The sequence below is a fragment of the Chelonia mydas genome, chromosome 26, assembly GCF_015237465.2.
Source record: "Chelonia mydas isolate rCheMyd1 chromosome 26, rCheMyd1.pri.v2, whole genome shotgun sequence".
NCBI lineage: Eukaryota > Metazoa > Chordata > Testudines > Cheloniidae > Chelonia > Chelonia mydas.
The window spans coordinates 13,075,273-13,100,426 of NC_057859.1; the positions used below are offsets into that span (position 1 = coordinate 13,075,273).

Sequence of the window (25,154 nt, forward strand, 5' to 3'; positions counted from 1 at the left end):
GTTGGCTTGTTCACCAGCTAACGGGGAACGTGAGCCGGGTTTCGACCGGCTCAGGGCAGGTTTGTTTTCCCCAGCGCGGTGTTGCCATAGTAATCCCACGCGGGAGGAGAGGGACCCGCTCACTCAGACAGCTGCTGCAGACACCTGGCTGCAGGGCTGATGGGGTGAAGTTGCCACCTGTGGGGTGCAGCAGACCTGGGGGGGAGGGCTCCACAATCACACGGGGCCGAACCGTATCCCTTTCCTTTTCCCCTGCCCCCTTCTCTTTTTATTGCATCCCAGGATTATAAAATCAAGTGTTAAATTTGGCCTGTGGCAAGTGAGAGGGACCCGCTGGCATTGGCTGGCACATGGCCCAGGGTGGGCACACACATTTCGCTCCTGACCACACCCTATGCCTTCCAACTCCTGAGCTGGACCCTGCCTGCTGATCCAGCCCTGGGCTGCCTCCCTCTGCTCTGCCACTGCCCCCCGTCCTGCCCTGCAATTGCAAATACCCCCTGCTATCGCAGCCCTGAGCCCCACCCCCAACCTCTGCCAGTGCCCCTCCTTTCCAAACTGCAGCATCCCCCTGCAATACGAGGGCCTCGTCGAAATGTTCACCACGTTTATCGTAACGGACACCAACTTTTCAAAACCACGACCTCTGTTTGAAAAGGGAGGCACCCCAGAGCCAGCAGCCACTTAAAAAAAATAAAATGAAGGCCCCCCATTTTCAACCACACTTCAAACAGGCCCAGCCCACAGCCACAAGGTTGGGTCTTCACCGAGGCTCGGAAACCACGTCAGTTTTTAGCCGGAAGAGGTGCTGGAATTGACACTGCTGCAGATGGCCTCTGTACTCCACCGGTCAGCGTGTGTTACCGGTCCCACCCTGCGCCCGACCCACAGCGGCTGCAAGCGTGTCCTAGCCCCGCAGCTGCACAGCTCGGTTCTTTAGCTCAAGCTAGAGCATCTCCTGCTTTTGGCTCTGCAGATCCCCAGCGAAGAGTTGCATTAGGTTGCATCCAAAATGAAAGCTTTGCGATGGAGTCCAGGGGTACGTCATGCTCACAGGCCTCGTCCTACCTAAGGCTGCCAACACAGCCACTCCCAGCCAGAGGCGTGAAGCCGTCACCCACCGCACGGAGCCCTGCTCGGTGCGACGTCTCCACTGTAACAGGGGGTGTGGCTGCAGCCCGGGTCAACATACCCCAGCTAGCTCTGATCTAACTAGCCTACATCTACATGATTTGCAATCACATCTCCTTGGAGCATTGACGTACGCCATGTCCTAGCCCCGGGATGGCCCAGGGACACCGGGGTTGGTTAAAGAAATCCCTGCACAGGCTCACAGCTACAGTAGACCCAGGCCTGCCATTTCCCACCTACCGTACTATGATGAGCGGAAGTGAGAGGAAGGACGGTCTAACAGTTAGACACAAGCTTGGGACCCAGATTCAGTTTCCTGCTTCTGCCACAGACTTCCTGTGGTCAAGTCACTTAGCCTCTCTGTTTGCCTCTGTTCCCCCCATACAAGGGGACCATAGCCCTGCCCTGCCCTACAGGGTGGTGTGAGGATGGTGAGGTGCCCTGATCCTAGGGTGATGGGTCCACACTAGTACCTAAGACCCAGGGTTCAGGAGGGAGCTAGATTGGTGAGAGAACGGGGTCGCAGGCATGCAAACCAGGGCTGGGTTACTGCTAGACAAACAAAGCCCCAGCGTGTAACACTGGCCTCTCAGCCAGTTTCCTACCACTCCGCCTGCTGCCTGGCTACTCAAACACTAATGTAACAGGGGGAAACTGAGGCAAAAGCGACAGGCCCCCGGTCACCCAGCAGGCTGGCAACAGAGCCAGGAACAGAAGCCAGCTCTCCCGCGTCCCAGTCCAGAGCGCTAGCCACTAGACCACACTGCCTCAGCCTATAGCAGTGTGTGGGGTGGGGGCAGGAACAGCCAGGCTGGACCCGACCCGAGCCCCATCTCATCCAGTCTCCTGTGCAGGACAGCAGCAGCACCAAATGCTTCAGAGGAAGGCGTAAGAGCCCTACAGTAGCAGTTGGGGGATAATCTGCCCCCCCCCATGTAGGTCTCCCCATCAACCCTAATACTCAGAAATTGACACTCAAGCCCTGAAGCACGCGGTTAGAAAAAGAGTTTAGCTAAACCAGTGCAAAACGGCACGTAGAGAACGGAGTGTGGGGGTGCTCACAGCCCCTGCCTTGCCCCCCCCCCCGCACCCCTGGATATTCTCTAGCCCAGTGACACACCACCATCACGGATGGGGGGGGAGAGGGGGGAGAAATCAGCTGCAATCGGGCTCTGACCGCTGCCTGTACCATAGCTTTGTGCGGGCGATGCCTTGCGGGCCACCGAGAGCGACGGTGGATTATTGCGAGGCTTTTGCATCGCGCTTGGTCTCCTCTGGTGTGACACGTGAAGGTGTCAGAGAAATACAAGTGCAAGAGATGCTGACACGCAGGGGGAGGGCAGGAGGGGCTAGGGCTCGTGGCACCCCCCTATGATCCAGAAACAGTGGGTGACAGGAAATTAGGGTGTCTCCCTGCCCTATAGCCAGGGGTGGCACTGCAGCCTAATGGGTACAGCACAGAGCTTCTGGAGACCGGAGTTCTATTCCTAGGAGACTTTGGGCACGTCCCTTCCCCACTCTGTGCCTCGGTTTCCCCCTTTGTAAAATGAGGCTAATGAGCCTTTGAGATCTGCCAAGGAAGAGCGCTGGATACGAGCGAAGGGGTTATTATTTTGGTGTGTGAGCTGCTTAATCCAATTAAGCCCGTTCCCACATAACGTGAACTAAGCCGGAACACGCCTGGTTTAAACTAAACACCCAAGAGCACCCACACAGCCTTTGGCACCAGTTTCACTGAATCCGTTTTAAATCACACCCTCGCGTTAAACCGGCGCAGCTCTGCGTGTAGACAAGACCCAAGGGGCAGCAGGTCTGTCAGAGGCTGCCGGAGGTGCTGAAAAGCAGCAGTGAGAGCCCTTTGCCACTGACTGCAGCGGAGATGGGAGGCGGTGCTACACTGGGGGTTAGCCTGAATATTAAGCCCTGTGTGAATCGGGGGCACAGATACGGCCTTGCCGCAGCTGTTCTGACTGGAGCCCAGCGCTAGGAGCCAAGACCCCCTTGGGTTTCACCTTTGACTATGCGACCCCTGGCAGCCACAGCAAAGTCCCTTTCCCTTGGTATCTCCCCCCACCACCGCATGCCTGCCCCTACCTCCCCAAAAATGGGGATTTCCACTGAGCTCAATTCACTTGCGCTCCACCTAAGCGAGCTGAGCCCCCGCCCCGGGCAGAGGTGGGACTGTTCGAAAAGCCAAGTGCTACATTCTGGCACTATCCCTGGTGCCACGTCTGAACGGGTCAGAGGCCAAAGATGCATTTGCTGGCCCCATCACATCACTGGGCGGGATTAGCAGCCTCAAGGTTTGATGGGGGGCGAGGGGGGTAGAACTAGGCCAATCAGCCCTGCATAGGTAACAGGCGCTCACAGACCATGGGGAGGAAGAATCTAGACACACCTGCAGCCACGACACCCTTGCCTAGGTTCATAGGTAATAATGTCCTGCCCTCCTATGTTCGCTCAGTGCAACTGCTATGCTGGCTAAAGCACATCCTGTCTCCCTCTAGCGTTTGGGACACTTAAGGGATAATAGCCTACGACTGCTACTAGCTAAGGGAGCTATTCCTTTGGCTCAAACAGTAGCAGCCTGTTCATGGGGTGCTGAAGACCAGGGTTCAACGTCACACTGGGTGCGTGGAGTAGGGGGGTTCCCCTCGAGAGAGAGAGAGCGAGCGTAAGTAACACAGCAACCTGCTAAGGACAGGGCTTCTGCAGCATCTGCCTGAAGTGCAAATTTGATGTCCACCTCGCTCGTGTAGTTTCCGCTAAGTGCCCCTGAATTTAGCTCTGCGACTCTCAACCCTTCTGGGTGAGACATTTTGAGGACTAAAAAGGGGTAACCACTGGGGCACTGGAAAGGAAGTGGAGTCCAGGAGAGGCGCTTTTCTAGAAAGCAGATAGGGAAGAGGGTTAAAATAGCCCTGATTTAGCTCTTAAGATAATGAAGTTATTTTTCATGCCACAGAAATCCAGATCAAGGTTTCGCATGTCCCAGCTGGCTAGCAGCTTTGCATCAGCCCCCCGCTTTCCCGCCCCATCAACCTCCCCAACTTTGAGTTCTTCGCCGTGCTCCTGGAGTACTACACGCGCCATCCGTCAGGGAGTTAGTTCACAGACTAGCACGCTTCTCCTTGCTCCTGAGCAGCGGGCAAAATGCCCAAAGCCCAACTGCAAAAGACTCATCCCCTTCCCTGGAGATGGTGCAGACAGCTACAGCTAATCACCAGCCATCAAAATATACCTGCTGCATGAGATCACAGCTCCTCTGAAGTGCTGTTCTGTCAACCCTGATTGATTGTGTGTTCCAAGGCTTTCGAGCAGGTGGAGTACAAGACACGGCTGGTGCGTTCAATGACACTGTTCTTCTGCACCAGATGATGGGAGATGAAACAGTGGAGCATTCGCAAACAAGTAGCTTTTAAAGCACAGCAAATGGCTACAGGAAAGAAAGATTGCACAGGGCCCTGCACAATGCTGTTTGTGCCAGCTAGGTGGGACCGTGGCTGCTTGAATTCCTTTTCGTTTCAACTGGGTGCAAAAGAAGCTCCAATCAAGAGTTTGCTCCTGTGAATTTACACCTTGATGTATGCAGCGTAGGGAGGGCTTGGACTTGCTCAGTCAACTTCTCCTCCTCGCTGACTTTACGTCCAAAAGGGCTGTCCTCACAGACAGCTCAAAGCCAAGTTTTGGCCCATGCTCCATGCAGGAATTTCAGGATCAGGAAGGGTGCCCTTTGTCAGTTTCTTATTACTCACAAAGCAAGGACTGCAACGGAATTCGTCCCACCCACGTGCTCAACATTGCCCAGGAGAAACCAACCCAAGGCAGTAGGAGATGCATTGAGTCCCCATGATCCTTTCAGTGCTTGACCTCATTCCCAAACCATGGCCATGACTTGAACCAATCCTGCCCACTGGTATACAGATGGAGACCAACAAAACCATTTCACACAGGCCCCTCAGGGGAACAGATTTCAGCCTTGGGTTAGACCCAGCAATTTAGGAGGTGAAAAGATTGGAGCCATCTAGCCCCGCATGGGAAGTAGCACTTCTGATCTCCAGGTTAGGTGGTTAGATCATCAGCCGATGCCAAATTAACTCCTCACCCCAGCAAATCACTGCAGCAGCTCCGTGCAAAGCAAACAACAGAACCCACGAGCAGGAAGGAAGCTGCATTCGGTGACGCAACTAATGAGAGACACACCAATGTCTCCTTGCTCCGGATAAATCCCCCGCCATGCATGCCTGCCCTCGGCCCCAGCTCCGATGTGTTTGCACAGCAATACAGAAGGCGTGAACCACTCAGAATCATTCCATATCTCCAGGAAACTAGGGCACGCGCTAATAGGCTTTTAAATATTCCTGCCCAGTCAGCAGAGGGAAAATAAATGCAGAAAACCCCCATTTTAAATAATACAAGGGATCTGCTGCAGAGTCAAAACTCTAGCCTGCAGCCCCCTGCAGGCAGTGTGACCCTGACCTCCTATTCCAGAGGGAACCCCCTTTATATTCAGGCTGACCCCAAATGTAACACCTACTCCTGCCTCCGCTGCAGGTCAAATGGGGTAGGAAAGGGATAGGGAATTTGGACTGGGACTGGCAGTCCTGGGTTCAGTTCAGCTCCTGCCTCAACCCACCTCTCTCCTAGAGCCAAGCTTTGCTATGCAATTCACTTGGGCACCAAGTAGAAGTCCAGTTAAGCCTGGCTAGGGGAGGGGATGTGGAGAGAGGGCAGTGAGCTGAAAGGCTGGAGAAGGGTTAAGGAGAAGACTGGATCAAGTTTATCATCCAAGACCAACTTCCTATATCGTTCTGCACAGGGATCACTTTGCCCACCACTGAAATGTAGCTACTTCAAGAGTGGCGCCTAACAGCGGTTTTAAAAACAGCCACGGCCGTTTAGGACGGAAACCCTCTGGTTTGTCAGATGGGAGAAATCAGGGTCTTACACTCCTTCTGCCTAGGTCCGATCTCACAGCCATGCTCTAAGCAGGAGCAAGACCTCATAGTCGGAGGGTTTGTCTACACTGCATGGCCCCGGGTCAGCTAACTTAGGCCACAGGGCTCAGATTGCAGGGCTATAAAACTGCCGGGTTTAAAAAAAAAAAAAAATTGGGGATTGGTCCTGCTTTGAGCAGGGGGTTGGACTAGATGACCTCCTGAGATCTCTTCCAATCCTAATATTCTAAGATTCTAGGGGGGAGGGAGGTTGGAGAGCCCGGGTTCCAGCCTGAACATCTACCAGGCAGTTTTATGGTCCTAGCCCCCACAGCCCAAGCCAGCTGATCCATACCCGGAGACTTGGGGCTGCAGGTTTCTTAGCACCGCATAGACATTCCAGCAGTCTCTCAGGGAGAGAGGCCCTCCGGCGCTGGTGAGGGGGGGCAGTGCTGCAGGGACCAGCACTCGCAGGGGACTCCACAGGTGATGCTCTCCTGGTGCTGAATCAATCTCCGAGGGTGGCACTGTGCTTTTGAGATGCCGTCCTTGGGCTGAGACTTCAAAGCAAGGGCGTGGCCAGTTGTGGTTATTTAAAGAGCTCCTAAAGGGATGTTCTCCTGTGTCCCAGCTAAATTCCCACTGAGGGACCTGCGTTCTGCCTCCCCACTTGCAGGCTGATGAAATTTCCTTCCCACACTAAGTTGTTCACCCTCCACATTCCACCCCAGAAGTAGGCGCATTTCAGGGACAAGCACGGTAACCCTGCTGCAGTACAGTGCACCTATATAGTTTGCATAACCATTTCGTCCAAACCTCAGGCTCTAATTGGATGAGGAGGCACTGCCTGAAAGCCCAAATTCATTATTAGTTCTGCTGTTTTAATTCAATTTCTGAGATTTCCCCTTATGTTCACCCGGGGTTTGATTTCTGGGGTCACAGCTTTATCCTGACAGGGTTTCCAAGTGAAATGTGGATGGGGGCGGTGGGGGGGGGGTTAAAGAGGTGAGAAAGACAGAGCTACAGGAGAGAATAGGAAGGAAGGAGAGTGAAGGAGAGGGTAGAGAAAGACAAAGGACATACAAGTGTGACGAAGTGGGACTGTTCTTAATGTTTCCTCTGAATAGTGTGGGGGTGACTCAGTTCCCCTATGAAGTTCTTAAGTATCTAGGGGGTGGGGTAAGGGTGTATGATCATTGCAGAGCCCTAGAGGGCAGGTGTGGGCAGGAGTCTGGACACAGAGAATGGCCGACACCCTGTTTCCTGGCAACTGATGGCCTGAGCTCTTCTGCCCTGCAAGGTGAGAGCTAAAGGGTTGGAGAACAAAGGAATCAGGTGACCTCCTGGCCCGGGAAAGGAACAAAGCCCAGAGGAGGAGGGGCTGGAGGGACTTTCAGTTTGGGGCTGGCTGGGACATGGAGTGAAGTGCAGACGTGGTTGTCTGGCTCACTGCCCCCCCCCCCCCAGGATGGACCCAGCTGAGGGGTCCTGTTCTCTGCACCTGCAAGCTCTGTTTTAGACCATGTTCCTGTCATCTAATAAACCTCTGTTTTACTGGCCGACTGAGAGTCAAGTCTGACTGCGAAGTTGGGGTGCAGGACCCTCTGGCTTCCCCAGGAGCCCTGCCTGAGCGGACTCGCGGGGGGAAGCGCACGGAGGGGCAGAGGATGCTGAATGCTCCGAGGTCAGACCCAGGAAGGTGGAAGCCGTGTGAGCTGTGTGTCCTGCAGACAGGCTGCTCACCGGAAGGCGACCGCCCCAGAGTCCTGCCTGGCTTCATGGGGAGCAGTTCCAGAGCATTGCCCGGGCACTCCATGACAACAAGTAAGTAGGGTGTGGGCGCTGTGTTGTGTACCTGTGAGCATGAGTTGCTTGGAGTGCCTGCTGGATTGTGTATCATAGAAACATAGGGGTGGGGGTGTGTGTGTGCACACACAACACCGAAGTGTGCATTTGTCTGGGTGTCTGACTGTGCAGGGGGTGGCCCACATCCTGCAGAGTTTTTGAGCACATAGATTGTCCCACTGGCTTCCATGAGCCTCGTTATTTATTTGCGGCAGGGTCTAATAGCTCCAAGGGAGACCAGGCCCCAGGGTGCTGTACAGTCAGAGGGCGAGACAGTCCCTGCCCCCAACAGCTGACATTCTAAACAGACAAGACAAAGGAGGCCTGGGGGAGAAAGAGGCACCAAAAGGTGCAGCTGGGATTAGAACACAGGTCTTCATTATTTCCTATCCTGAGGCCACATTGCTTCTCCCCGGGAGTCTGCATGGGCAGCTGTTGGAAGGGGCAGGAGGGCAGTCAGGGCATTAGCCTGGGCTGCAGAAGAAAGGCCAAGGAGCAATTCCTACTCTGCCACAGACTTCCTACATGATCCTGGGCAAGTCACTTAGCCTCTGCTTGCCTCATCGCCCCATTGGGCAGAGACGGAAACCAGCCCTGCCCTGCCCCCAGGGGCACGTGAGGATAAATACCCTAGAGACTGAGGCGCTCAGGTGGCACAGACGGGATCTGGGAGAGAAGTGAGCCCCTGCAGCGTATGTGAGGCAGGCTGGCAGGTGGGAGCTGCAATCCACTAATGCTGAATCACGCCAGAGGACCACTGCGGCAGGAGCGGGGATGGGTGCAGTGCATTGGCACACCCGTGCTGTCCACGATCCAGCAAGGCCCAGAACACTGAATTTTGGGGGAGAGGGAGCTTCCCTGTCCCCCCACCACAGTGCATGGCTTGCCTGGGACCTCACTCAGGTGCAGCAGGAGATGCTGTTACGGCAAATGAAGGCAGGCTTGGCCGGGGGCAGATGGAGCAGAGCTGCTGGAGCCAGGGCTGTCAGTTTGATCTATTTAAAATCAATGCCAGGCTCACACAAGCCAAGAGGCGGGGGGGACAAGACAAACCAGGAGCACAGACGATAGCGGGGGCCCACTCCTGAGCAGCAAACTCCCATTCAACTGGCCGAGCCCACCGAATGGCCAGGAGGAGGCGGCTTGGATCTGGCCCAGAAAGGCCGGCTCAGACAACAGGAGAGAAAGAGACAGGAGAGTAGGGAGGGAAAGATCAAACGAGACCAAGAGCAACAGATAAAAGCAAAGCAGAGAAAACAGAACAAAACTGCTGGGGGCCAAGGGCCGACTCCTACCTACGTAGCTGCTCTGAAGACAACGGGAGAGCTAGGAGCTGAAAGCACGACCCCTTCTGCAGCAGGGAACGCGAGCACTCCCGCCGCTAAGTACCCTTTCAGAATCCAGATCAAAGGGGTTTCAAAGTGGGAGAGTGTTTGGAAGTGAGTGCATGTGGGGCTGAAGTGCCCAGAAGCCTAGGAACGTAGGCTTGGACCTTGAGAGGTCATCTCCATCCACCTCCCTACACTGAGACAGGACCAAGTAAACCTGCACCAGCCTGGACAGGTGTTTGTCCAACCTGTTCCTAAAAGCTCCCTTGGACAGGGGTGCTGGAACAAGGGGGAAGGGGAGATCAAAGGTTGGGGCTATGGTTCGGGCACCGGTGGGTCCCCCACTGCTAGGGAGCTTCTGCCCTTGGAAGCTATTCCAGTGCTCAACTCTCCTTAGAGGTCAAAAGTTTTTCCTACTCTCTAACCTAAATCTCCCTTGCTGCAGATGAAGCCCATTGCTTCTTGTCCTGCCGTCAGTGCACTCGGTGAACAACTGACCCCTATTCTCTTTAATAACAGCCCTTCACAGATCGGAAGACGTCTTAGGTTCCCCGTCTGTCTACTTTCCTCAAGACCGCACAGGCCCACTGTTCACCTTTCCCTCACAGCCCAGGTTCTCTCATTTTGTTGCTGCCTCCAAGTTATCCACATCTTTCCTAAAACACAGCACCCGGAATTAGACACAATACCCCAAGCGAGGCCCCACCAGCGCCGAGCACAGAGGGACGATTATCTCCTGCGTCTCACAGACAAGGCTGCTGTTAACCCACCCCAGAACGAGATTAGCCTTTTTTTTTTTTTTTTTTTTTTTTTTAAAGCAACGGCCTCACATTTCCAACTCATTCCCTTTGTGAGCCACGATCAGCCTAGACCTTTTCCCGCCGTACTGCCGCCTACCCTGTTATTCTCATGGCGTAGCTGGGCATTTGATTTTTTTTTTTCCCCCTCCTTCCTAAGGGAAGTACTTTGCTCTTGTCTTTGACTGCCTGGCAGTGGAGAGAAAGGCCTGGGGGAGGGGGGAACCTAGGGGGAACCCAGGGAATGCAAGTTTCCTCCCTTTGAGCCTGGGATTCGCACCCAGGCCAGAGCCCCCGCTGCTATTCAGCTTCCTCCAGCAGCTGACAGCAACGTTCTTTTCCATATGGGGCTAGAAGCTGCCGCCACCCCAGAACTGGCCAACAAGAGCAGGAGTGGGGTCTAATTGGTACCAGTCCAGCTACTGCCACCCCATGGCTTTCCTGTTGGCTATCCCTGGAGGGTCTTAATCCAGTTCCTAATAAACCCACCCAGTGAGCCTCCTAGAGGGTCTACTCCCAAGCTGGAGCCAAACGAGTGGCATACACTATCCAGTCCTGCTTTATGAACACTGGATGTGTCCTTTTGGTTAGGCCCTTGGTGATGGTGCCTGCAGCCGTGAAATCCTTGACAGTAGGCAGCAAGGACACGGGTCTCCCTCCCAAGATCAGGGGTTCCCCTGCTTCCTGCACCCACCAACTAGCCTGCCTTTGCTTTAGAGAGGCTCTCGTCCGGGATGAAAGCCTGGGCATTTCACCCTTAGCCCCGCTGTTGAGATGGGCAACTGATGTGCAGCTTGTGGCCTGACTCAAGTCATGCTCAGCCCCAAGTTACTGGGCACTCTGCAGAACTGAACGGTCCCTCCGAGCCTCTAAGCTATTAAACGGGGGAGTGGATCATGAGGCTTCCTCCTCCAGGCTGAGAGCCCACAGACTCACTTCACACAAGCCGAACAAGCAGCAGCAAACCTGGCCGCGGCTGACGCTCAGACAGCTGTAGACCCGGGAGCGAGTGGCAGAAGGTTCCACATCCCAGCCAGTACAGCTGCATGTGTGAGGTCATACGGGATCCGGCAGCCTGGCCCTACACACAGCTGGTGTGAAGTGACTGAGCTCCCTGGACTTCAAAGGCTTGCTGGGAGCCCCATGGACCATGCACCCCATCCCTGCTGCCTCATTGCCCATCCTCTGTATTACACCTGCACCCAGCCTTAACCGAATTAGCTAATTCAATTTCTCCCTGCACTTCACTTGATTTTGCTGCATACTGTATTTGCCTAAGGAAATTTAATTTGACACTGTCAAACCCCCAATACCGTACCTGCTTTTTGCTGAGTCAGACGCTCGCATCTGGCTACGCTTCCCTGGCAGCGGAATAGAACAGCGATGTTGCAGCAGCTGGGACCAAAGCAAATAAAAGACCCTGTCAGGGGACTGGAGAACATTCCCAGTCCTTTAAAATCAGCCACAAGCACTCAGAGGCTGCAGCGGTGTCTTGAAGTGTCTACTGCACCGTGGCAAGGTCTAGGTGTTTATAGCCACACTCATTATGGTATCAGATCTGTGCATGAAACAAAAAACTCCCAGCGTAATTTCAGTGCTGGAGATTTTAACACCGCAGTGTGAATTTTAGGGCGGGGAAAGTGCCAGATGATTGCATTGGCGGCAGCTAGCCACCCCCGCTGAGATCTGGCCCCACTGTATTGGGTGCTGCCCAGCAAGAGCCAGTGCCTGCCAGGAATCTATTTACCACCGAAATAGACAGAAGTAGAGGTACAGAGATGTGTCCAAGGCAGTACCAGGGCTAGAACTCGCATCTCCGGCGTGCCAGCGCAATACCCAGCCTCCCACTAAGTGGCAGTTCTGGAGCCTCAGCTCCCACAGCAGCAGGGCAAGCTTCTGCTGCATCTTCCCTTCCAGCCCCGAACAGGAGACTAGGCTGCTAACGGAGAGAAAGCTGCTCGGTCTCCAGGCCCCATTCAACCTTGGTCTCCTTGCTGAGACTGGAGCAAGTTACCGCCGGCTGCAGCAGGGGCTTGCCTGAGTCTGGACCTGCCCAATGGGATGAAGGCTGAGAACCGGCAAAAATTTCATCTCCGCTAAGAGCGCCTGATGGTTGTTCAGCTTCTAGGCCCAGGGCAGAATTTGAATCAGCGATTTAGGAATCTAGCGAGTTGCCCACCCCCAGAGTTTCCCAGCTCAATGCAAGCCAGTCCCAAACCAGTTTAAGAGCCTCCACTGCAGCAGTTACACCAGTTTAACTAAACGGGTCAAGTTTCTGTATAGACAAAGCCTTGGACTTGGTCAACTGCCACTGCCTTTGATGGGAGCGGGAAGGGGCCCTCGATTCAAAACTAGCAATTAATATTTCTTCTCAATTAATCTCTCCCCTCTGCCTCCCCAGTGCCTATGTCCAGATATAAACAGTTTACACAAAGGCAGACTGAGATAACTCCGGGTCTGGATGGGTCAGGAGTCAATTTGGATTCGTAATGAGAGCGTTGCTGAATTCGAGCCCCGGGATTGGGCCAGCCTTTCATTCCCAGGCAGCTCTGGCCAAAGCCACAGAGAAAAAGAAATAAATTCTCAGCTTGTCTCTCACTAATGAGACCTGTCTCCCCGCATACAAGCGCTCCCATAGCCGGAGATTTGGCCACACTTAGCACAGACAGCTCTGCAATGATGAATCACGCTGGAAACTGCCCCAGCTCCAGCAATGAGCCGGACCCAGGAAAGAAACACAGAGCAGGGAGAGACTTCAGCAGCCTTTAGCTCCCAGCTGAGCAGGCATGGGCAGAAACTGTGGCCTTAAAAGGGCTGAACTCCAGTAACTCAACTCAGCACCCAGCTGGCGCTTGCTTGTTTGCTTTCCATGCTGCATCAGTGCGATATGGCTGAAGTGAAGGTCATGGCAGCCATGGGAAATGACCCTAGCCAAGAGACTGCGGCCCCTGCATGGCCAGCTCTGCTGCAGGAGCCCACGACAGAGTAGGGTGGGGTATTCTTACAGCCTGCCTATTCTGCACCGCTGTAAAGCCCCATGGGGATCTTTGAAGCAGAGGCCTAGCCTAGGGCTACCCTGGCTGAGCCAGCCCCTGCATTGGGAAGGTACAAACTGTCTTCCTGGGTCAGCACAGGGGTGAACCGATGTCTAGTTGTCAGCCAGTATCAAGCGGAGTGCCCCAGGGGTTGGTCCTGGGGCCGGTTTTGTGCAACATCTTTATCAAGGATCTGGATGATGGGATTAATTGCACCCTCAGCAAGTTCACAGATGATACTAAACTGGGGGGGGAGGACAGAGGTAGATATGCTGGAGGGTAGGGATAGGGTCCAGAGGGACCTAGACAAATTGGAGGATTGGACCAAAAGAAATCTCATGAGGTTCAACAAGGACAAATGCAGAGTCCTGCACTTAGGATGGAAGAATCCCATGCACCGCTACAGGGTGGGGACCGACTGGCTGAACAGCAGTTCTTCACTGGGGATTACAGTGGATGAGAAGTGGATATGGGTCAGCAGTGTGCCCTTGATGCCACGAAGGCCAACAGCATATTGGGCTGTATAAGTAGGAGCACTGCCAGCAGATCGAGGGATGTGATCGTTCCCCTCTATTTGGCACTGGTGAGGCCTCATCTGGAGTACTGTCCAGTTTTGGGCCCCCCACTACAGAAGGGATGTGAACAAATTGGAGAGAGTCCAGTGGAGGGCAATGGAAACAATTAGGGGGCTGGGGCACATGACTTACTAGGAGAGGCTGAGGGAACTGGGGTTATTTAGTCTGCAGAAGAGAAGAGTGAGGAGGGATTTGATAGCAGCCTTCAACTACCTGAAAGGGGGTTCCAAAGAAGATGGATCTAGACTGTTCTCAGTGGTAGCAGATGACAGAACAAGGAGTAACGGTCTCAAGTTACAGTGGGGGAGGTCTAGGTTGGATATTAGGAAAAACTCTCTCACTAGGAGGGTGGTGAAGCACTAGAATGGGTTACCTAGGGAGGTGGTGGAATCGCCATAGAATATCAGGGTTGGACGGGACCTCAGGAGGTCATCTAGTCCAACCCCCTGCTCAAAGCAGGACCAATCCCAACTAAATCATCCCAGCCAGGGCTTTGTCAAGCCTGACCTTAAAAATATCTAAGGAAGGAGATTCCACCACCTCCCTAGGTAACGCATTCCAGTGTTTCACCACCCTCCTAGTGAAAAAGTTTTTCCTAATATCCAACCTAAACCTCCCCCATTGCAACTTGAGACCATTACTCCTTGTTCTGTCAGAACATCTGCCATCCTTAGAGGTTTAAGGCCTGGCTTGATAAAGCCCTGGTTGGGATGATTTAGTTGGTGTTGGTCCTACTTTGAGCAGGGGGTTGGACTAGATGACCTCCTGAGGTCTCTTCCAACCCTAATCTTCTATGATAACCCCTCCTCCCTTAAAGCTGAAAATAGTGGAAACAGGAACAGCATGGACAGCTGCCGAAGCTGCCAGGGTGAGGGGGTGGAACATGGGTGAAAGCTTCGCCTCACTCCTCAGAGTGGAAAGGGACCAGATAGGACTCAGGAGACCTGGGTTTAACTCCTGGCTCTGGCACTGGCCTAGTGGGTGACCTTGGGCAAGTCACTGTACCTCTGGGTGCCTCAAGCTCCCCCTCCGTTTTACAGATGGGGGATTCGGACCTCCTCTGCAAAGCACATCGAGATCCTGCTCCCTAACCAGGCGTCCGAGGCCCTGCAGTCGTGCAAAGAAGTCAAGAGGAGAAGCACGATAGGAGAGCAAGGCATTATTATGGAGGAGCAAGTGGCGGCATCACCGTTAAGGCCAGGTTGAGCCCCCTCTTTGAAAGAGAGCTGGGGGGTCTCGCTAGTCCACGTGCTCATGAGGGAACGGCGGCTGGTGGTTCGACACAAGAGCACTGGGGAGGCCAGTTGGCCTGGGTCCATGGTTCCCACAGCAAAGGATTTACACAAGTGTCTGCAAAGGAAAGGTTAAAAGTTTCCTCCCTTACTCTCCCCTCTGCCCCCAAATCCCCTGCTTCTTCAGGTTCTTCTAGCCCCAGGACTGGGGGAAAAAAAATCTCAGCCACGGGCAGCTGTCGCGCTGAGCCCACTGTCTATCCTACTGACCAGCCTCACCTTGTTTCCTTGAGCTTTCCTTGTCTGTACCCACCTGCTGTCTCTTGTTTTGTACTTGGACTGTAAACTCTTTGGGGGCAGTGACTGTCTTTGTCCCACACGGAGTGCAATGGGGCCCTGCTCCAGGATCAGGGTGCTGCTAGGTGCTACTGTAATATAAAACAGGTGGACTCCCCCCGAAAACCACATGCACAAGTAAGGTCTCAGATCCAGGCCAGTGTTAAAGACGCAAAGAGCTTAAACCTCCTGATGTGGCACAGCCGAGTTGGAGTTTCACCCAGATCAGCTACCAGGTGGCAGGGCAACGGGAACAGCGGTTGAAAAAGGGAAGCCAGGGAGAGGTGTGCAAATAGGGCCTTAAACGATGCAGCGGCCTGTTCGCTTGCATTTTACAGCTTGCGTTGGTGGAAGATGCAGTCAAGCAGCTTCTATTCCCTCCTACCGTCATTGCCTGCGTGGGTACGGTGGGGAAATCAGCCACCCAGAAACAGACCACGAAACGAGAATTGCACAGCTCCCGTTCAGCCGGAGCTAAGCGGGTGGCCCAGCTGGGAATGTAGAGTTTGGGAACGTGCTGGATTGAATTTGGTTTATCCCCACAGGATGGGGGAGAGGAAACTGGTGCCAGTTTCACCCAAGATCTGGCCCCAGAAGCAACGCCCTCTCACCCAGGAGAGCAGCATCTGGAGCGAGCTCAGCTCCATGGATCAATTGCCCAGGCTCACTACAGAGGGATAAAATTACCCTGCTCACTCCTCAGGTGGACGCTCATCCAGGAAAGACTCCAGCAGAGGGAGGAATTTCCACAGCCATCTTATTTCAGCCCATCCACGCCTTCCACCCTGCAACATTGGGGGCTGGATTCTGATCTCACTGGCTGCCGAGATCCCGGACCTGGCACGTTGATGGAAGGGAAAGGCGCGATGAGCCTTTGTTCTCAGATATTTACAGCCTGCGTGGAGAGGGATTAGCAGCGCAGCTCGTACGGTCAAAGAGACACCCGACTGACAGCTAGATCTACTCATCCCGAGAGCAGGGGCAACGCAGGCACCTTACCCCCCCGTGTCACATTCCCGCCTGTGCCCCAGCCTTACCCAGGAGCGCCCGGCCTCTGGCAGAGCTAGACCCGGGACTCAGGCCTGCCTGGGCAGCCGTACTCAACCCATGGGAAAACAGGACAAGCAGCAGCAGGGCCCGTTCTAACCGCTGCCCCACGAATCTCGCTGGGCTGAATGCACCTGGGCATAACACCAGGGTTCAAGCTGATCCCTTTGATATCAGGCGGTCCGTGTTCTGTGCCCTGATCTGTGCTCCATCATCTGCGCCCAAGTCACACAACGCCAACTCCAGCGGTGTAGGGTGGGTGCAACGCCTACGGTGGGGATACAACCACCTTCCTCCAGCAGAGGGAGGGGGCCGCTGTAGAGGGGGAAGAGGAATTTAGGGCGAGACAAAGTGGGGGAGGGTAGGAAATTAAATTAAGGAAGCTCAGGCGGAGTATCCAGCCAAGCTTCCCCACTGCAGCATCTACTAGAGGGGAGAGGATTCGCCCAAGGGAAGGGGCGGAAGTGTTGTTGGTCGGATTACTGCAGGACAAAGCCCTAGGGAATATACTGTAGGCTGGCCCCTGACAGCAGGATGGAGTTAGCTGACCCTGTGGTCCTTTCCCAGCTGTCACTGTAATGATCCCATGAGTCACAGCTCTCCAGTTACACCACCACTGGGCTTTCACTCAGCCATGTGCTTAATCAACGATCCATTAGCTAAAGGGGGCCAAATTCATTCAGGGATAGAGGGACAATTTCACTTTTAGTGATGAGGCGGGGCATACATTTAGGAGTCCACGCTCCTTGCCCTCCATCCCCAGCAAAATGCCCAAGGAAGTTAGCACAAAGGTCAGGGGTAGAATCCAACCTTTACGCTGTAATTAACCCCCTAGTTACTATTAGGTATCAAGCACCTTACTGTCACCTTCAGTGTAACTCAGTGGAAAAGTATGACCCCCTCCAACTGGGAGATTTCTGTCCTGTGTCTCCCTTCCCCATCCTCTCCTCACCCCCTCCCCCCCATTCCCACTCCCTTCCCATCTGCTAAAATGATCAGCAATGCAACGGGCACAGGTGATGTTCCCATTTTAGTTGGCTCTCCAATGAGATGGATATGGAGGTGGGTATTCCCACCTGTGCAAGCCAGCATTTCAAGCAGGCAGACTCAGGAAGGCAAAGCAGAGTCTGTTCCAGGACCGGGAAACTAGAAACTGTCATTTATGGAAGAAAAGGGGGAAAACAAAAGCGGAGGGTCCTGCACAATCTGGCTGTGCCCATCCAGCAGAACACGTTTGACCCCTGAACTAGCTCTTCCTCCTTCCCTCCCCTGAGACAGAGGCAAGCCCTAGTCCCCTATCATGGAAGGGGAAACTGAGGCAGGGTGACCTGGAGAATGGGGCATGGACTTTGGCTTAAATGCAGGAGATCCTGGCTGAATGACAGGTCAGGCCACTTTGCTGTCCCATAGATGGGAGCAGGAAACTACTGAAGGACAGAGGCAAAGCAAGCATGCCAGAGTAAGCAGACGGCCCCCAGGCCGGAGGAGATAAGATGGTGCACCATACAGGCAGGATATTTTCTATCTACTCTGGCTACATTAACACTGGCTGCACTGCTGAACCCTGGGTTTGTCTCTGGCCTTCCTGACCTGTTCCCCACCCCACAATCCCGCTCACCAGTCTGTGCCCTGGAGTGTCCTTTCCTCCAGTGGCTGGGCACCCAGGGACACAACTGTCAGAGGTCCGCACACTACAAAGCGAGGGATGAGAGGCAGGGTCCCCCCCTTGCTCGGAAAGCAATAGCAAAGCAACTCATGGGGGGGGTGGGAGGGAAGGGAACCTCTCCCATTGCTCTAGCACCCCACCTCTGGCCTGGTCCAGTAACACAATGGAAGCCATTTCAAGCCTTCCTCCATGCTAGGGAGCGAAAGGGGGTTCGCCAGGTCATTCCCATGCGTTTATAATCCTGTTCTCAGATCAGAGCACCATCTGCTAGTGCCACGCTACCCCCTCACATCAAGACAGACCGGATGGATGGCCCGGTGGCTAGGGCGCTACCTGGAGACAAGGGTTCAAATCCCAGCCCCGCCACAGACTTTATGTGGCCTTGAGCAACTTGCCTAGTATTTCTGCGGTTCAGCTGCAAACGGGGATGATTGTACCTCACCTCACAGAGGCGACACGCATGAGAGAGCATGAAGGCCCAGAGACTGTGAAAACGGGACCGGATCCATACCCTATCCATATGGGATTTAACAGTGCGTGCTTGCACCCTTTAGCCTTCAGCAGAATATAGGCACATTAATCCAAGGCAGGTGGGAGAGGAGGGTTGTTTTTAGGAGAGGGGCCATGAAATGAGGTGCACAGGAAAGAGAATGGGGGGCAGGAATATGGCTGAGTAAGAGGGACCAGGGCCGCAAAGGGGAGGATGGACATGTCATAGAAGGTCAGCAGCATGGTGTCTGGGGGGGGTGGCTTGCCCTTTAAATGGCAGGGGGGTTGACCCAGCCCCACCCTGTGACTGGTCAGTGCCTTCCAGCTGAGAATGTTGAAGACCAGGGGGAGAAAAGAAGCAAAGGCAGGGAGATCTCACCAGATAGGCCTGGTTATTCCCAGCCACCCACTCCCCAGGCCCTTGGTGACCCAGCAGGGGCTGTGAGCAAAAAGGAAACAACGCTGTAGCTAGGCCCTCACCTACCCCGCCCCCCTGTAATCTCTCATCCCCGTGGTACCCAAATGCTGCTTGGCCCGCCCTCGGCGCTGGGTTAAAGTTGAGGATGCACCAGTGCAACCCCCTCCTCCTGCTTTCCAGACAATCACGAGATTGAAAATCCCAGGGGTTCACAGCAGTGGAGGGCTTCAGCTGGTGAGAGCTTAGACTCACTGTTCGGCTCCTCTACTGCAGGAGTGAGCGGCAGAGGGAGGGGAGCTGCTTAGCCCAGCTGCTCTGCCGGACAAGATGCGATGTATCAGCACAGGAGACCAGAGCAGACTTCATCCACGTTCAGCAGACCACACCCAGGCTATAGAACTGTGGTCAGATCTTGTAGGGAGCTGGATAGGGTTAGTGCCCAGGGCAGATTTCACAGATTAAGGCCAGGAAAGGACCATTGGGATCATCTAGTCTGACAGGCCAGAGGATTTCAGCCACTGATTCCTGCATCAAGCCCCAACCTGGGACCATCCCCTCCCTCCCCAACACTGAAAAGATAATATCCTGGCTATTCATCTGAAGTACTTCAGTACCTGAGCACTGCATAAGCATTAGTGTATGTACCCTCACACCAGTGCTCTCAGCCCTGTTGTACAGGTAACAAACAAGCACAGAGAGACCCAAGGTCACAAGGAGTATATGGAAGAGCAGGGAATCAGACCCAGGTTCCCCACAACGCAGGGTAACAGCCTAACCACTGGACCATCCTTCCAAAGCAAAAGCCAGATGCAAAGCCAGAGTCCCAAGAGCTCCTGAAAGACTTGGCTGCAGTGAATTTAGTAGCCAGACTGTCCTGCTTTGACACACTTCATTCACCTTCACAGAATCATAGAATATCAGGGTTGGAAGAGACTTCTGGAGGTCTAGTCCAACCCCCTGCTCAAAGCAGGGCCGATCCCCAATTAAATCATCCCAGCCAGGACTTCGTCAAGCCTGACCTTAAAAACTTCTAAGGAAGGAGATTCCACCACCTCCCTAGGTAACGCATTCTAGAGTTTCACCACCCTCCTAGTGAAAAAGTTTTTCCTAATATCCAACCTAAACCTCCCCCACTGCAACTTGAGACCATCACTCCTCGTTCTGTCATCAGCTACCACTCAGAGTTCAGTGGTTCAGGAGCCAAATTAGTGATCAGCATTACCCAAAAGAGCCAGTCATGTGAATTCATTGTTTCATTTCCTATTTATATATTTTCTTGATTATTCTGACCAAGTATTATTTTATCAGTTACAGTTGGTTAATAACATAGTACAAGCATCCTGATTGGTTAATAACACCATGTTTTAATATCATGGGCTGCAAAGAGACACATTAAAGAGCCAATTGCGGCTCCCGAGCCTCAGTCGGAGTATGATTGTGCTAGGGGCTGTACACACGCCGTAAGAAACCATTCCTGCTCTGAAGAGCTGGAATCTAAACAGGCAAGACAGACAAATCGGGGGGAAAGGAAGTGTCTTCGCCATCCTGTAGTTAAAGTGGAACTTAGTTTTCTGTTTAAGAGCTGGTTGTTTTTTTTTCAAAGCCCTCTGAAATCTACATGCACAGTCTTGAAAATTGTAAATTTGATGTCAGATTTGATCAGTGGGCTCCCAAGATATTGTGCCGAGGGAAAAAAGGGACAGTCAGTAAAATATTCCCATTCTAACGATATTTTTGTTTGCAATCCTGTGACTCAAACTATTGCACTGATCCCCTGCCAAACTGACATCACCTGATCTGGTTTGATCTCAGGTGGCGTGCAGCGCTCACTGCCATGTAGACTGAACAAGATATAATAGTTATTGGGGCGGAGGGTGCGATTGAGCCCTGCAAACTGGAACGTGCCTGGGATCCACACCAGAGAGAACAACTTGTGTGTTGTGACACTGGTGAGCGAGAGTTCGTAGAGACACTCACTCCCCAGCCAAGGGCCCTGACCACTGGGCTATTGGCTATTCAGGGCTGGTGGTCTCTCTCTGTCATTTCTTTGTGAAAATTTCTAAAGAGCTCAGGTTCATCCCATTGTGGAATGGGAAACATTTTCAGAATCGCGAGAACTTTCATGAGTTGGGTAAACCGTTTCCTGACCGGCTACGGTAGATGCCAGAAGATGCACATTTTGTATAGATGAATACTCTGTGCAGAGCTGGAAATGGGCTCCTTTGGGAGTTTTCTTGGGGAACAGGGAGAGGATTCCTACTGTATAGATGTTGTTTGAACCTCAGTTTATGGTTCAGCGCTGAACACTGGTGAGGATGCACACAGACGCAGGCAGGAAACAATCTCTGCCCTGTGTTCTTGCAATAGTGGAATGCAGAGGTGGAAAGAGTAAGCAAAGATCATACAAAACCTAGTATCAAATCAGAATTCAAAGTCCTCCCCTGCCCCTCCCATGACCAGGCAAAATCTGGGGAATTAGAGGAAGTAGTGTCCTTTCCTCCTTGACCATGATCAGGTGGGGATGGAGAGCGCTCTGTTTGGGATGATCTTTTATTCAGAATCATAGAATATTGGGTTGGAAGGGACCTCAGGAGGTCATCTAGTCCAACCCCCTGCTCAAAGCAGGACCAATCCCCAACTAAATCATCCCAGCCAGGGCTTTATTAAGCCTGACCTTAAAAACCTCAAAGGAAGGAGATTCCACCACCTCCCTAGGTAACCCATTCCAGTGCTTCCCCACCCTCCTAGAGAGAAAGTTTTTCCTAATATCCAACCTAAATCTCCCCCACTGCAACTTGAGACCATTACTCCTTGTTCTGTCATCTGCTACCACTGAGAACAGTCTAGATCCATCTTCTTTGGAACCCCCTTTCAGGTAGTTGAAAGTAGCTATCAAATCCCCTCTCATTCTTCTCTTCTGCAGACTAAATAATCCCAGTTCCCTCAGTCTCTCCTCATAACTCATGTGTTCCAGTCCCCTAACCATTTTTGTTGCCCTCCGCTGGACACTTTCCAATTTTTTTACATCATTCTTGTAGTGTGGGGCCCCAAACTGGACACAGTACTCCAGATGAAGCCTCACCAATGTTGAATAGAGGCGAACGATCACATCCCTTGATCTGCTGGCAATGCCCCTACTTATACATCCCAAAATGCCACTGGCCTTCTTGGCAACAAGGGCACACTGTTGACTCTCATCCAGCTTCTCGTCCACTGTAACCCCTAGGTCCTTTTCTGCAGAACTGCTGCCGAGCCATTCGGTCCCTGGTCTGTAGCGGAGCATGGGATTCTTCCGTCCTAAGTGCAGGACTCTGCACTTGTCCTTGTTGAACCTCAGATTTCTTTTGGCCCAATCCTCCAATTTGTCTAGGTCCCTCTGTATCCTATCCCTACCCTCCAGCGTATCTACCACTCCTCCCAGTTTAGTGTCACCTGGGAACTTGCTGAGGGTGCAGTCCACACCATCCTCCAGATCATTAATGAACATATTGAACAAAACTGGCCCCAGGACCGACCCTTGGGGCACTCTGCTTGATACCGGCTGCCAACTAGACATGGAGCCATTGATCACTACCCGTTGAGCCTGATGATCTAGCCAGCTTTCTATCCACCTCATAGTCCATTCATCCAGCCCAGACTTCTTTAACTTGCTGGCAAGAATACCGTGCAAGTCTGTATCAAAAGCTTTACTAAAGTCAAGGAACAACACGTCCACTGCTTTCCCCTCATCCACAGAGCCAGTTATCTTGTCATAGAAGGCAATTAGATTAGTCAGGCATGACTTGCCCTTGGTGAATGCATGCTGACTGTTCCTGATCACTTTCCTCTCCTCCAAGTGCTTCAGAATTGATTCCTTGAGGACCTGCTCCATGATTTTTCCAGGGACTGAGGTGAGGCTGACTGGCCTGTAGTTCCCCAGATCCTCCTCCTTCCCTTTTTTGAAGATGGGCACTACCTTAGCCTTTTTCCAGTCCTCTGGGACCTCCCCCGATCGCCATGAGTTTTCAAAGGTAATGGCCAATGGCTCTGCAATCACATCCGCCAACTCCTTTAGCACTCTCGGATGCAGCGCATCCGGCCCCATGGACGTGTGCTCGTCCAGCTTTTATAAATAGTCCTGAACCACTTCTTCTCCACAGAGGGCTGGTCACCCCCTCCCCATGCTGTGCTGCCCAGTGCAGCAGTCTGGGAGCTGACCTTGTTCGTGAAGACAGAGGCAAAAAAAGCATTGAGTACATTAGCTTTTTCCACATCCTCTGTTCATTTTCATTGCATCAGAATCCTTCTGTTTCCATAAGTGGAGAGTTCTCTTTAACCCATCACCTTTTCATTAATGCCAGCCTGTCCTCATGGCTATAATTTCTGCTCTTCTCCCTCCACTTAAAGCAGCCAGCTATTTTGCCTTTTATTTTAGAACAGGGCCCCAGAAAAGTCTCGCAGAGGAGACATGCCCTCTGTGTTCACTCATGAACAGTCTGCACAGAGCAGGATACAAAATGGCTGCCTTTCTCTGCAGATAGAAATCTTGGAGATTCAGGGCCTGGTTCTCACCACTCTGGCAGTATAAAGGACCCTTACACCCAAGTTACACTAATATAAGAGGCAATTTATACCACCAGAGAGATAACTGAGGCCTTAAGGTGCCCAGAAAACAGACAGCTGTTATCTAGTTTAACACCATATTCTCAAGCCTCTGGGTCATCCTGCCTTTAGCAGATTGTGGATTCTACTTTAAGAATGAGAAAGAAGCCACCTGCTGAAGGAGTTTTCCCTTCCAGGTACCAATCAAAAGACAGAGCAAGTCTGTTTCTCTTGATAGATTCCAAGGCCAGAAGAGACTAGTGATCATCTAGTCTGACCTCCTGAATAACAGGCCAGAGAACTTCCCTGGATTAATTCCTGAGTGGATGTTTTTCTAAGAGATATGCTTTAGTAGTTCGATCTGAATTTCAAGACTGCCAGTGATGGAGAAGTCACTGCAACCCTTGGTGAATTGTTCCAATGCTTAATAACCCTCCCAGTTAAAATTTGCACCTTATTGCCAGCTATTCAGTAAAGAAATTTTAACTTAGAGATCAAAACTAACTTGACCTGGCCCACCATGCCCTGGTACCAGTACTTTCAAGTCAGGCATTTTGTTCCTCAACTTCCCAGAAACCTGATCTATACAGAAAGCTAACTTTAATGGAAACAACAGCATCTGCTCGTTTAGGAAACAAGTTTATATCAATCCTTGCAGACTGCTTTCCTAATAAAAAAGCGCCCATATATAACACCCTGGTTTGAGCTACAAAAAAGGATCAGAAACCATCGCCTAAAGCACAATAAAAACATTTCTTAAAAGATACAGTTTTAAATGGTACCTTGCACCAGTCAAGTTAAAAACCAGAGAGAGACTGAATGGGGGATAAGCTATTCTGAGAGGGGAGACTATGCATATATGGTGGACATGTCCAGTCAGAGTATATTGGAAGGCAATCTGTAACCAAAGAGCACAAATTGTTGGATTTTTTTACCAAAATGATCCTTTGGTAATCCTCTTGGGTCTTCGTGGTAAAAGTGGCCTTACAACAAAGAATTCATTTCTCATCTGCTAGTAGCTGCCCAGGTACTGGTAGCCTCTCATCGGAAAAAAGAGCCCAACCATCGAGAAATAGCTGAACAAAGTTATGGGAGATTATGGAAAAATTAATACCATTTATGTACCAAGCAAAATAGACAGAGGACAGGTAGATACTTTGTTCCCTTTTATTCGGTACTCAGACAAAGTACATTGACCTGCCAAAGAACCAGTACACCTGTCCAGTTATATATATTTAAGACTAACATTTTTCAGACCTACCTGGTCTGTTAAAAGTGTATATAGTGATTTCACTCAACTTAATAAAGTCACTAGCGACAACATAGGTGTTGTAAGGATGATCGCTCTAATATGGTAACACCCTGTTAAACAGAAAGCTCCAAGGACCACATCTGTGTACAAAATACATCTTACGACAGATTTTGTTTTGAAGGATTGTAAATAGCAAACAAAACAATCATTTGCAGGGATTTGTAAACTTGTTCAAGCTTCCAAAATAAGTAGTTTTTTAAAATGTGCACTTATTTCCAGTCTGAACGTGCCTAATGTCATCTACCAGCCATTGGATCTTGTTATATCTTGGTCTGCTAGACTGCAGAGCCGATTACAAAATATTTCTTCCTCATGTAGGTACTTAAACAGATCAAGCTACCCTTTAACCTTTTGTTCAGCTAAAGAGACTCCAGGAACTCAGTCACTAGAAATCAGGTTTGCGCCAATCCTTTAATCATTCTCAT

The 25,154-nt window shown here is 52.1% G+C and overlaps 1 protein-coding gene across 4 annotated transcripts in view; it reads right to left on the reverse strand.

Annotated features, from left to right (window-relative positions):
* GPAT2 (glycerol-3-phosphate acyltransferase 2, mitochondrial) overlaps positions 1-25,154 on the reverse strand; it is a 170,802-nt gene that overhangs the window by 81,071 nt on the left and 64,577 nt on the right. The window contains exon 3 of one of the 4 annotated variants that reach the window (XM_043536524.1): positions 11,357-11,433. The exons of the other annotated variants lie outside the window; for them this stretch is intronic. The gene's annotated coding sequence lies outside the window, so the exon portion shown is untranslated. The remainder of the gene's footprint in view (positions 1-11,356; positions 11,434-25,154) is intronic. 4 annotated transcript variants of the gene reach the window in all.